Source organism: Lycorma delicatula, chromosome 3 (assembly GCF_047948215.1).
Source record: "Lycorma delicatula isolate Av1 chromosome 3, ASM4794821v1, whole genome shotgun sequence".
NCBI lineage: Eukaryota > Metazoa > Arthropoda > Insecta > Hemiptera > Fulgoridae > Lycorma > Lycorma delicatula.
In genome coordinates this window covers 200612325-200628053 of record NC_134457.1, presented here as the reverse complement: position 1 = coordinate 200628053, position 15729 = coordinate 200612325, and positions in this window count along the sequence as shown.

The window sequence follows — 15729 nt, the reverse complement described above, 5'->3', positions numbered from 1 at the left end:
ATAAAAAGTACATGAAATTTTATTTCACTAATAACTTCTGATTTTTTTAAATCAGAAGATTTAATATATATATTAATATTTTCATACTTAATATGAATATATTGATTTTATAAATCAATATATTTAAATTAAAAAAAAAATATGCATATGAAGTCGGATTCGAAACGATGTTCTTCTTCTTGTAAGACCAAAATATTTCATAATTAAACTTTTGTTTGGCTCTGGAACCAATGAAAATAAGTATCACTTATGATACATCGTTAAAAAGCTCTCAACAAGGACTTATTACTGTTGTTAATAAAAAGTCCAAAATCCAAATATTTTTGATTTTGGGCTTTTTTAAACACTTCCAGCTGATTGCAATGAAAAGGAGAGGTACACAACTAGATATTTCAAGAGTTCTAAATCCAACATTTCAACATCCTACGGCTAATCGTTTTTGAGTTATGCGAGGTACATACAAATATCATTCCGAAAGTTATCAAAGTGGATTGAAAATGGATATCTCCGCTAATATCTGAACACCGAAACTGTTCGCAATCACAATACTTCCTTTACTTCTCACAAGGATGTAAAAACAGCTTACCAGTATATTATTTAATTTCCTCATACGTTTTCGGCTGTTCTATCATCTGCAGTAGGAGTTTATAATAATTTAAAATTAAAATAAATAAAAATATAAAATTCATAAGATAAAATTAGAAACAAATTTTGATCGTCATAAGATAAAAATTTTGTAAATGTTAAAATCATAAGTTAAATTAAAATAATTACGTCCGTATTGTAATTTTCACAAATGTTATCATCTCATCTAATCGTCTAAACTAAGCTCGATTTTATATCCACTATTTACATCTGATCTAGGAGAAATAGCTGTCACCTCGATTGATGAATCCACCTACTAGATCTCAACCAAACTTCAGGTTCAATTTAACTAAGTTCAATATCAATTAAAAAATTATAATTTGCGTAAAAAACCACAAATATTTTAATTTATTTTAACCATTAAAACAGTAGACTAATACATCAATCTGAATAAGTGAAATACTTGAGAATCCATTTAAACTACTAGATGGTATGTTGTAATTTACTTGAATCTACTTAAGCGATCAGGATTGGGATTACGAGATATGATTTTAGATAATGGAAGAAAGATCATTTTTACCATAAAAGAGAATAATATTGCTAATTTAGTTTACTGAAAAATGTTAATTATTTAGTAAACTAAGAAATATATGGAGCTTATAAAATAAAACAGGTACTAAGGTCAGTGAATAACTCAAATATTGCAATTATCCAATGGTTTTAGTCAATAGTCTTGAAAATAATTACGTACGCCAAATGGTATGTTACAAACGATAAACGTTTTAAAGACTGTAACATTAAATTCAGTAAAAGAAGTAATTTTACTTTTAAAATAATGTAATATAAATTTTTTATTCTGATCGAAACATAAAAATACATTATACAAATCACCTCATTGTCAGGTAAATTATAAATGAAAAAAGAAATTAGGGATAAAATGTAGGATAAAAGATAAGTGTGTAATTAAATATTTCATACTAATTAATTAAATATAAACACAAAAAATAATGTTAAGGTAATTACATTAAATATAAATAATTTATTTTTTTAAATAATCTCAATTCAGAAGCAGCTATTTAAAATTAACCCTTATTTATGATTCACATTGAAGCGGATGCAGATAAATTACATTTATTTATTTCTTTTTAATTAGTATTCTTTAATAATTAATTAACAGAGCATATTGATACTGTAAATGAAAATATTTTAATTGTATTTTAAATAAATTGGAAGGAAAACTTTTCAAAGAGTTCGGCAATTTATTTATGATAACGGAAGATAATTAAGCCCTTTATCTTTAGACTAAGTATTATGTTGAGTTATAAAAAACAGTTCCGTGGTCTGGTTTGGTAAAGACGTATATTGTTATTTTTAAAGAATAGTTGACCGTTTTTTTAGCAAACAAATTACATTTCTTAAATAAATTACACAAAGATAAAAAAGTAAAAGATATTTAATTTTCTAAAAAAGGTCTTTACGATTCAGATAATGGGAACCAGATAGTGATCTGACAGACCATTTTTTATCCTAAAAACTTGTTTTGATTTTTGAGGGAACCTCAAGAGGTGACATTTACTTTATACGAGAATATATGCAGGTATTATAAATATTTATTAATAATGACAAGTTTAACGTTTCATTAAGGCGTTTCGACTAAAAACAGTACGATTTATTGTTGTAACAAACGAAATATATTTGATAACCCTAAGAGAATGTCATCAAATAAAATATCTTGAAATTTCATTCTATGGGCAACAGAAGTACTAACTTTATCATTAATGGGAATTCTAGCCACGAGATTAGCAATATTACGTCTGCTTGAGAAGCACAATTTTATTCAAATTTAAATTTAGATGGTTATAATCAATCCACTAAATAATTTTTTGAGGTACTATCGTTCAATTTTTATTTCATGTTAAACAATTATCGTCATATACAGATAATGTTGTGTCATTTGCAAAAATCGTTACAATAAATGGCTGTAGATTTTAAGACAAAACATTAATAAACAATAAAAAATTGAAGGGACCCTCCCCGAAACACTCCGTGTTATATATCTAGAAGTAAGGACCTAAATTTTACATGTGTGTTATTATGAAAAAAGGAAATTTCAACTACTTGTTTTAGGTTGTTAAGTTATGAGTTTAACCAATTATAAGCAGCCTCTCTGATAACATGTACTAAGTTTTTTCGTCAGTAAGAAATGTGGAATTAAATCAAATGCTTTACGGAAATCGCAAAAAAAAAATTGATAACAAAATTGAATCTTTTATCATCTAAATAATACAAAATATTTCTAAAACGTGTCATTAGATAATCTTTTTATAAAATCATGCTGAAAATTTGTTAATACCTTATGCTCCTAGAGATCAATTGTTCATACTCTTTTCAAATACTTTCGTACATACAGACAATAACGTAAACGACCTACAATTTTGTAAATCAAGTGCGAAACCTTTTTTTAAGGAGGAATTATAAACACAAAAGTCTAAAGGCAGCTGAAACATTCATTAATTAAATTTTAAGAGACGTAACATTTACGGGTTCTTTTGAAATACTAGCAGGAATGTTGTCAATACTCTTATAATTAAAATACAAGTTTTAACTTATTGGGTATCAACACGAATTAAAAATTCTGATTCATAAACTAAACAAATATCATTGATTACCTGATACTACATTTCTGAATCGGTTATTTCATTGTTAGATTAGTCTGAGCACACATTAATACCCTTTAACGGCGGTTAATAAGGAAAAATGATAGTAATCAGAATTCTTTTCTTTGAGAGTAATACTATTTGTAATAAAGTCACTGCTTTTGGTAAAAAGGCGATGTACTTTACAGGGACTGAGTATCGTAAGTATTTCGATGTTTTAGATATGCTCCCAAAAGTATATTCTTTTCAGCAAATAAGGCTAACGAGTACCAGTTCACTTCTAGCTTTCCCTAAGAAATCTGACATTGGATGCATTTAGTTCTTGAAGGCTACCTTTTTTGAGGATGGTTGATGATCTTGTATTTGGTTAAGGCATCAAACCGTAAAAATAAATCAAATGTAGTTTCGTTATAATGATAATTAAAAAATATTATAATTTTCCTAGTAAAATAATTTAATAATTAGCTTAAATTTATTTGTACAATACATTCTGTATAGATTAAAATTTATTATTAACGACTCTTTCATTCCGGTATATGGAATATTTTATGAATAAAGGTGATATACATAAAATAAATATCTAAATTGATTATAAAATCGGATTTCAAACAAATATAATATTATACTCCAAAATTTGGCCTATTTTCCTGTTAGCTTCATATTTTTTTTTTATCATAAAAAAATCTACAAATAAATCCAAAAGTTATGAACTTTAAAAAAAAAATTGTTTAAAAATTTTTTTTTTTGCATAAAAATTTGTTACATTATTAAATATCAAATGACTATTGAACTCAATTTATTAGTTATGGAGCTTAGTGGTTTTATAAAATACCAGTGTGTTTAATTTCATGTCTTATTAGTATTATATTTTTAATACTAAAACTTATAAATTACACCAATTATTATATTATTGTAACAAATAACACTTTCAGACGTTAATTGAATGTTAATTTCAATTCAAGATGACATATTATTTTTAAAAGTAAAAAAAAACTATAGTCTATAATTAATTTGGGTGTTATTTTCTGCTCTTCCTAGCATTGTTACTTAAACATTCGTAGTTTGACGGGTTTTGGAGTACTTCCATTCATTCTTAAGACTGTTTTTAGCACAGAGTGCTCTTGCTGAGTAGGAATCGTCGAATAAATAGCGATGTTAAGCTCCTGCCATTCCAGATTCCTACGGATGGCCTCTTCTGTTATGTCCCTCCCGTGCTTACGGTTATTCAATTTCTTAAAACTACTCCTTTTAATTTTTTATTTTAACAATTTTAGATTTTAAAAAATTTTTAAATAAATACTCTGATGAGTATTTATTTGTTCATTCAAAATTCTTTATATGCCCAGAAAACGTTTTATGTCGTTATATGCCCCTGAAACGCTATATTGAAATAAGAAAATAAATAACTAAAGTTATAAATATAATCTAATCAACCTTAACCTACGCTTGCTTTGTTCGCTAACGTTAGCCCGCTATTCAAGGTTAGCGAGTGAAGCGAGCGAAGGTTAAGTTTGGTTAGATTATATTTATAATTTTATTTATTTATTTTCTTATTTCAAAGTAGTGTTTCAGTGGCGCCATCTAAAAACTAACTTCAGAAGCGTTGTCGGCATATAACGGATTTTGACCTAATTGTTCATTAATTATGACATATCCTTTTAATTTTAGCTTGAATTATAGTTAAAATTAAAGATTATAGAATATAATCCTTCCTAGATTCTAGAATTTATGGAAATTTGTACGTTCCTAAATGAAAAATTTAAAGATTTCGATTTGCAATATCTTACCGAAAAAACTAAACATGAGTTGGTAAATACTCACATACGACAAGAACGACTGAACTTTCTATAATTATGAAATTTCGTTTGATATCTTACTTGTTAAGAAGAAATAAGTGATAGCTTAATTTTTAGGATAAAAATATATCGCTATAAAAATGTTTTATTTCAAAGAGGGTTATATTTAATGAAGTTTTTCATTTTAACTTATAAAACACATCATTTATTTGTGCAGGGTGACAAGACTTTTGGAATACAGAAATAAAACAGTTTGGACCATAATGCCTAATTATTTACATAGTTATTTATCAATAATATTTTAATTATGCATAAACCAAGATCGGTGAAGCAGGCAAGTTGAACAAGGGTTGACTTCAATCCATGTTAGTTGATGGGGAACCGGTACTAATTGAAGATATCACAAACATTTTCGTGTGTCCTCCAAATCACATTATAAGAATCAAATCTCGTATATCAAAAACATTTTATTGCAGAAAACTCTTTCGAAAAGTGAAAATTTAAAGAATTTCACAGTTATCATTTTGTCTTTGTAATTTGTTTCTGAAAAATCATTCATTACATTAATTGGTAATACATTTAGATAGTTAATACTTGAGTATTCCAGAAATCCAAAATAATATTGTAATATATAAAATCCATTGAATTTGATTAAAACTAATCAAATTATCTTTTAAAATGCTTTTGATAAGATCATTGCCTAGATTCAATACTCCATTGGGAATGAGTTAAAGGTTAATTAACTTGATCAATAAACATATATTTTAAACGGGCGCTTGCCTTATGGTACCTCTATTCAATTTGTTTCAGACGTTGTGCAGTGTTGGTTCTCCACTAGGTTTCGTGATTTTATATTAATAATTAATTGGTTGGGTTGCAATTTAGCTATTTTCAAAAACTACCTACCTCAAAATTGTGTCATTAAGATATATAACATATAAATCTTACATCTGTTTCATATAACTGCGCATTAACTGCATATCTATCTCATTACTTGTAGCATTAGTTTTGATTGCAAACGTTATAATTTAGATATGACAAATGATTTTGAACAATAGCAAATTTGGCTATCATATACCCAAATGGGTACGGGTTTTATAAAAGATTTATAAACTTAGTTTTAGATAAAAATATGATTTTTAGGACTTGGAGATCAAGAATCCTCTTTAATCTCTGAAAATTAAAAATAAAATAACATCTGGTTATTATTATAATGAAATATTTCATGAAATTGCCATTATTGTAATAAAATATTTATACATGTAATAATTCAGCTTTCAAGTACATACATAAATACAGAAAAATATAAAGAAATATTGAATTACATCAAATTTATGAAAAAGAAAATATTATAAAGTAGCTTTATTAAAAAACAATTTTTAATTTAACAATTTTTTCCAAAAAATAACTACATTAGTTATTTCCTAAAAAGAAGTTTATATAAGGTTGATAATAAACATTAAAGACAATTAAACAAAAAATATAATTATAGTTAAATTATTACATTAAGAAATTGAATGAAGAACTACCCGTTTTGTAATAACTTAACTAAGTACTTTCTAAATAAGTTCGTAAGTGTAGCTTGTTCAGTATTAAATGCTATTTCATTTTTTTTTTTACTGACTATTCTGTAGTAGTAAGCAAACCGGCTGTCTCTCTCATAAAATAGATACAGAGTTTTATATCACTTTTTTTCTCTTTTTTTTATATAATCGTTTATTTACATTTTGCTTCTCTAAAAATTCAAACTAGTTCAGTCAAAACATTGTAAAATAAACATTTTTAATAAACTTACGGATGATATTGGTATAAAAAAAGATTTTTTGATGTTTATTTTAAAACCAAAATGGTTTTATATAAAGCGATCTGTTCGTTCAAAAAAATGTGGATATTTGTATAAAGTTTTAATGAAACTGCAAAAAAGTTTCGATTAATGAAGATTAAAAAAATTACTTTTTAGATTTGTAATACCTTTATTAATATTATTATTATTAATTATATTTGTTTTATTATTTCTAAAAATATGTGCGTAGAGTTACTATGACCAAACATTAAAATCTTCATAAACGAATGCTGCAGTTACAATAACAACCATCTAAGTTGCATGTACCACTTTTACATTAATTACAAATTAGTAATAATATTAACTACTTTAAAAAATCCGAAGCATTAAAAGGGATAGTATGATTTTTATTTTGTAGGTTTATCTCACTTAAATCACAGTATAACTTTAAATAAATTTAGGAAGAGCGAAACATGAAACAGCACTAAAAAATTAAACCAAGTTATTAGAATGCATAAATCATAAATATTTAAACTATGCAGTTAAACAATTAAACTTAAAATTTTAGTGGGCAAAATTAACGATAACAAAGTATGTTTTTTTTTTTAAAACTAAGCAATTAGTAAAACCATATCTTTATTTTAGAATTAATCAGGAAAAAAGTAATTTTGTAACCAAGCACGCTTTCCTATTTCAACTTAGTTAATAAAAAAAAAATTATGTAACTTATGCTCTTAAATATATATAAAATATTTTAAGAATACTAAATAAATCTTTTAACTAGTATTCGATTATGAAGACTTTATGTTAATTATATAATTTGAATTCATTTCGTTGTTATTTTTGTTAAGCGACATAAACTGTACAGTTTTTAGTGAAGTGATTTACATGTCATTCCCCCCCAAAAAAAAATACAGAAATTCTGAAGAATAACAACTATATGACAAACTTTTATGTTAAAAATAGGTTGTATAATCTCTAATATTTCTAGCAGCGAAAAAACTGTTATGAGTATTTATCTGCTTCAGAAAAGACTGTTCTCTCAATAACCTTTCCAAGGCATTGTTATAAACTAGCTGACCCGGCAATACTTCGCTATTGCTAAGTCTGTGTGTGTGTATATATATATATATATATATATATATGTATGTATTAAATGAACACAGTTGAAAGTTTGAGAAACACATTAAAAAACTGAACATTACTGACTTCACTAAATTTAACCTTTCACTTAATAAAAGTCAGAATGTAAGTAAATCCAATCGGTAGAACAACAGCACTACCTATAGGATTTAATTCAAACTACTCTCTAAACACAGTAGTCGGTTCAAAATACGCCTAACTTTCTTTCTACTTTTCAGATCGAGAATTTCAATACCTTTAAACCTTCTCCGGACAACGCGGACCATTTTGAAAAAACCTACGCGTAAATCGGTTCAGTAGTTTACTAGTCTATAGTGGACACACATACAAACATTGCTTTATATATATATAGATGGATAGATAAAATTTTGTACTTATCATATTATTTTTTAAATACATATTTATACAAAAAAAATTCTACTTTAATTGAAAGTGGAATTAAACATTTTTATTATTAGCCGTAGCAAACGGCATAAAGGAACGATTTTAAACATTAAACGGTTAAGAAACCTTTTGTTTTTAAATTTAATTAAATAAGGCTATATAACTATTAACGTAGTTAAACAATGTTCTAATTTCAATATAATAAAAAAGGGATAATTTTCACTCATAATTTGCTGTTATTCCTACAAAATTTCATTAAATAAATTAAACTTCTAGAATTAATGTAGAAAAGAGTAAAGTTTAATATTAATTTTAAAACTCAATGTTTTTATAAAGTGGTACCTAAGCAGTTTTTCTTAAAAAGAAACGATTTTCTCTCATAATGATTAGTATAGTGTATATTTATCATTTTTATAATCTAAAGTTTCTATAAACTTTAAGAAATGGCATGATCCAATTTCTTCTTCATGCAATAATTATCTGTATTATAAACATATAAAGTTAATTTATCAAAATATTCTTCAAGTATAAAATAATAAACTTATTTATTTAGTAATCCTTTAAAACGTTGGTGAAAAGTTGGATTAACTATTACTCAGAAACTTAATTACATAAAACATATAAAAACTATAATAACTTTATCAGTAAAATGTTTTAAAAACAAGCCGAGAGCATAATACTGCCCTAAATTTTCGAAGAGAAAACTTTACTCTACTTAGAAAATGAGTTAAGTAAATTCATTAAAAATTTTAAAAATGTTCAGTCATATATATATATATATATATTAGCCCACTGGGCGGGTCTAACTCGTCATTGCAAATCAGTTATTTAGCAGCTGATTTTCAAAGATGAAGGTTCTGAGGTACAAATCCTTGTAAACATTAATATATTTTATACGGATTTGAATACAAGTGTGGACAATAGTGCACTTTTGGTGGTTAGGGTTCAATTAATCACTACTCGGTCTGTGTCAGTGCGACTACCTCTTTTATAAGTCATCCTCGTCTCATTGGGTTATAGGAGGATTACTTATTATTCACTAGTTCAACAGATTGCAACTTACACACGTATGCATTAGGAGAAAAAATATATATAAATATTTTTATAGCTAGTCATACAAAAACAAAATAGTACTCAGTACAACAGTACAGTATTCATATTGTATGTACTAAAACATATATTATATATATAAATTTGTTTTCATATACGTATGTATGTAAAGGATCTTTCAAATACATGAACGTTTTAAAACATGAACTTTGTGGAATTGTTCAAAATGCGTCAGTATTCTAAGTGAAAAAAGTTATTTAATAAATGCCATCAATAACAAAACTGAAAATAAAGTTGTAATACTTTCCTAGATTTATTTATTTTTGTATTCTGGAAAAACAAAAATTAAAAAAATCAAAATTAAATCAATCATTTAATCAATTAAAAAAATCAAATTAAAAAATCTATTTTTTAAACTTTGATTGGTTCCCCCACCCCAATATTGCCACCAAACTCTTTTCTGAGGTCAATTGCACTACTACTATTACCACTACTACTACTATTTCTAGGATGCCAAAAAATTCGGTTAAAAAATGTGCAAAAAATAAAAATATGTATTTTTTTTAATTTTTGGGAACGGGGGAATTTAGCATCAATTTTTTGTTTAATTGGCAAGATAAAGACGCCTGCATTTTCTGAGCTTAATATAAAGTGGGGTTGTGGTTGCTAAATTTTGAGAAACTGACCCCAAAACTATCAACCTGACCCACTGTAAATATTGACCCAAAATTTTGCCAACAAATTTGTCCATGTACACGAGTCTCTATACAAAATTGGTTTATTAAACCATAAGTTATTAAGTTTCAAACACCCTCACAGGTACGTACTACGTACGAATTTATTACTATTTTTTGTTTTTTGGTTTCCCTGGGTATTAAACAAAAATTTCCCTGTGTATTAAACAAAAAATCGAATTATAGTTAAATTATTACATTAAGAAATTAAATGAAGAACTACCCGTCTCATAATAATAACTTAACTAAGTACTTAATAAATAAGTTCGTAAGTGTAGCTTGTTCAGTATATAAGTGTCGCTTCATATATACAATATATATATATATATATATATATATAAGATATTAATGTGAATAATGTGGTATAATTTACTTAAGGTTCCAAAAAAATGTAACCGGTTGTAAACAAATTAAAAAAGATTAATTTACTGATTAAATATCAGCAGTTGCAACAGTTGGAATATCAAGCAGTTGCAACGATGTCATCTGACTGAAGACTAAATAAACTTTCTATTAAAAGATTATGTTTAATGATTAAAAGTGAAACAGGTCACTTTTGGTAAAGTCCATGAGGACTAATAAATAATATGGAGGTTGATATCTGAAACTCCTCCAACGCAAATGTTTTCACTTGTAATAAAAATAAAATTAATCTATATTATTAAATTAGATTCAATTTTAAACATATCAAATTGATTTCTATTACATTTAATCAAACATAATGTCAATTACACGATAAAATTAAGAGCTTAATAAACAAATTGGATAAAACAGAATTTGAATTAAATGGTTGTTGCTATACGTGGACCTACCTAAAGATATAATCCGCCCTTAAAACTGACAGAACTTTTAAAGAAATCATTTTATTGAATTTCTGGTGAGATGGTAAGTAGATAAAATGTTTTACCTGAAATTTCTGAAAAAAAATGTACCACATTTGTATCCATAATAAATACATTATAACTATTTAATCACACTTTAGAGAAATACTAATGAATTGAAGTGCTATATGCTTTCAAACTTTATTCATTTTGATGCATAAAGGTGGTAACCGTCCACAGCATTATCCTTTATAGAGAGTGCTAGTTTATTTTATCATACCCATCTCATTTATTGTACATAGCAGTACTCTCTCATTCCACTATTTTGTAGCTCTGTAAAGAAATTGAAATTTGATCTTCATGTGTCGTAGAGATTTGCTTTTTATTATTGCTTCAGTTATTTTTATTTGTAATTTTGTTTAAAAATAGTATTTAATCGTAGACTTATTTGATTAACTTTAATATTTTTAAAAATTTTCAAATATTTGTTAAATTAAAAAATTTCTATTTTGCATTATATCTTTTTAAATGTTAAAAATAGAAAAAAACAAGAAAAGTTTTAGTTAATTTTAAAAGAAAGAAATCTGTATATAATTCTTAACAAGAAATTTTTATTAATTTAGCAAAGCTACCTGCATCTAATGAAGTAGCGAGGCAAAAGAAGAATTAACTGTGAGTGTAATGAACGAAAAAATAATGAGTTTATCCAATAAAGCGAACTGCTCTCTAAAAATAAGATATAACTTTTTATTAATCATTTTTAGAAATATGAAAAGTTGCATTTAAAAAAAAAGAAAGTCTAACAAAAATTTTACAAGTAAATTATCTGGCACAATTCCAAAACGCTTTTGTAAGTTAGTCCTAATTTTTTTAACAACTCAACGAACAATTTTTACAACATTTTATCATAATAACTGATGATGAAGTTGGCATATTTAAATTAAATGTTTTTTTTTTCACAATATCTTCTTTTAAGCTGGAAAGCACTGGAAAAATACGATATTTTTTCCTTAGAAAAGAAGACATTGTTCACATCTAAATAAAGTATTATAATTTTTATCAATTGTAATTTTATTAAAATTATTTTGTTAATAAGCATTCATAAAAGTCCGGGAAACGTTAATTGATAAAATAGATTTACGATTCTGGCAAAAAAAAATAAAACTTATATTTTTATTGTTTGTAAGTTTACGTCATGTACATATTTTATACTTATGTTTTGGGATTTTTGAACTGTAAACATACTATCTAATACGTCTTAAATTATTTAACAAATGGACCATTTTTTTAAATCACGTATTAATTCCACTGTTTGGAACAGTTTTGTTTTACCCAAATTTTAAAATAATCTCTTAATAATTAACATTACTTAATTTCAATAAATTAACTGGGTAATTTTATACATATATTTTTTTCTAGCAAATCTGAAAATTGCTAATTTTTATAAAAATTTTGAGTTTCGTGTCAGGTTTTTAAAGTAGGTGTATTAATAAATGTGTTCCTTATTCTAAAATGTTGTTTAACTATTCATGTATTTCTGTTATTGAAATAATAATTGTCATGTCATAATGCAGTGAATATAACCCCCCTATTGACAAATACTGCTTCTCTGACAATTTTTGAAGAAGATAAGGAAAGTAAATTATTTGTTCTAAGGAAAAATTCCTGCAAAAAAGTAGAAATATAAGTGAATTGAAAAAGAAGAAAGTATTGCTACTGAAAGCCAGCTCTCAGTCAGCCGCAACCTCCAAGTTGCCACATGTAAACAGGTATGTTATTGTTAATTACTAAACTCATCGTTTTTTAAAAAAAAATTGGAGTTTAATTTTTTCTGTACACGATTCTGTACGCGCGCATTCCTTTCTCTCTCGTTCACACTTATCCAGACTGAAAGTAATTATTTCAAATAATGGCAACCACTACTTGTGGCGATTTTTTTTACGGGCAACCATGTGTATCGTGTACAGAAAAAATAAAACTTTAGTATACAATATTTTTGAAAAACACGATGAGCGTAAGTAACTAACAATAACATGCCTGTTTACACCTAGAAACTTGGAGGTTGCGGCTGACTGAGAGCTGACAAACATTTTTTTTTTGTTACATTCTTCACATCATTTTCTTTCAAACGACGTTTAATTCACTTTTTAAAAAAAAATGTAGTTACAATCCGGTAAAATAAATTAATTACAATATATTTAATTAAAGGTAATTGCGGCTAATTTTTGCTGGGTAACCCGGCAATAATGTGTTAAATTATCATTATAATCATTCATTTAAATCGAATTTCATTATAGAACAGATACCTGCAGAAATCAGCTGCGGGATTATGTACTATAATGAATGATAATATTTAAAAAGAATCAGCGGTTGACGGGGTAAAATAGTAGCATTCTTTCGATATGATAGTGTATTTCCCACGGATACTGATATCAAGATGTTTTATATATATATATATATATATACATGAATTATAATGAAATATTCTAGTAATATTGAAGTGCATATTATTGCAATTAGTATAAGCTTTAAATTTCTAGTATTAAAATGATTAAAATCTAATTATACATAAAACCTACATAAATATGTAATTTACTTAAATGTTATCTCTATATAAAAAAATGTATTCATGTTTTACTGATACGTTTATTTTTTGATATAATAATGTTTAGTTTTTATATAATGGTAGTGTCTTCTACGTAAGAGAGAATCAAGAGACAAAAATGAATATATAACAGAGTACATGTTTATTTCAATAGCAGAGAACTAAATATAAAATTTAACCAACTAAACTAATAAAAAAATTATTAAATTTACGTTGCAGAATTTAAATTTCATTGACGAATTTAATTTAATTTAATTATCACAGACGATATAATATCGATAATTAAAATATTTTTAAAATATGTTTTTCAATTACAAAAAGAATTATTATTTTCTTGATCAAAGAATCTATAATAAAAAGAACCTCTAAAAGAGGGGAAAACTTCGATATTACGCTTCAGCGCTGCCACCATTGATACTTTACAAAAGTGAAATTACAATTTACCAACCTTGAACTATTAAATAAAATAGAAAGAAAAGCACAGAATAATCCTAGGCCTCCAGAAAACAACAGAAGGATACAAGCTAAAATCAAACTAAGAACTGTATAAAGAAGTAGAAAATATTGAAAAAACAATAAAAAGAAGGAGATTCTTGGCCCATATATACAAAATGGGCGAACATAGACTAACTAAACAAATACATTAATTTAATTCTGCGAACACTCATGGGTGCCTAAAACAAATGAAGAAAAAATCACAAACCTACGGATCCAAAAACAGTAAATGAAAGATACAAACTATTCAGGCAAAAAATACACGTAGTTGAATTTGAAATGGTAAGGAAGGAAAAGAATCACAAGAAGTGAAATTGTCTGAAGAGAGAAAGAGAAAGAATGGAAGAATATTGGGGAAAAAATTAAAATCAGAATAAATGATATTTGACTAGTCCAGGCGTGGCCAAAAATTTTTGCCTCCGGGCCAAATCAGAAACAAAACTTTTTTCACGGGCCGAACGAAATATTAAAATTAAAAAATGTTAAATACAAAAACGATTCATTTAAGTAAATAAAATTTTATTATGGAATTCTTTTTTTACTTTTATTTAGATTCGTTAAAGAAAACGTTTATTCACAAACATAAGTTTAGCTGAAAATTACTAAATATTTCTTGGCAAGTTTTTTAAATTTCCGTATTTTCCATTATTCAATGGCTTATAAAAAAAAGCCAATATTGAAAAATTTATCGCGTGCCGCATAAATTCATTACGCGGGCGTATGTATACCTGGGCTAGTTCATAGTTAGCCTAACCGCAAAAAAAAAAAGACAAATTAGAATGAGAAGAATGTCGGTTATTGTTCAATTCCATGATGCTATAGCAGAAATTTTCCTTAAAAAAAAATTGCCCTTCATTTTTTTTAATCTCTTTACTTATTCAAAAAAACGAAAAGTAAACTTAACTAATTCTTAAAATTATAACGGCCGTTACAAAAATAATTTTAAAGTTGTTAAGGAAATTAAAGTTATTAAAAATATATAGTTTACAGTATGTAATAAAACACTGTTCCTCTTCAACTTAATCGATAAATTTTCATCGTTAACTTATTCTACTCACATAAATATATACAAGTTTCTCAACGTGCTGCAAATTCTATTTTCATAATTCTTTCTTTACAAAAATGAAGTAATTCTTTTATATTATATATAAATTCTTTAGTGATTCAAACAGAGATTGTGCCTTTAAAAATTTCATTTTTAAATGCAGCCAGTTATATCAGCTGCATCAAAATCCTCGGCACTATATTAACAAAAACAACACTTCATTTCTGGTGCTGCGGCGAAAACGTCTTTACAAGTACAATACATATTTACAAGTAGCATTACGTTTTTGTGTACAAGTTATTTTAAATATGTATATACAAATTTTATTTATTTTTTTTAATTACAATCAGTTTCCCAAAAAACAACACTATAAGTAAATCGAATAAAGCAACAATGAGGTGAGAGAGGTATATCCAGTGATACCTTCCAAGGCAATATAATAAAATATTGAACAAAGTATAATACAATTAAAGTACAATGAATAAAAAAATATAACCAACAATGCATACAAAGTCCGTAACAAAGTACACATAAATAAACAAGTAATGAAGCAGAGCTAAAAGGATAAATTGTTCAACACAGTAGTTGAAATATTAATAAAACAAAGTAACTGTACATTCTTCACCGCATA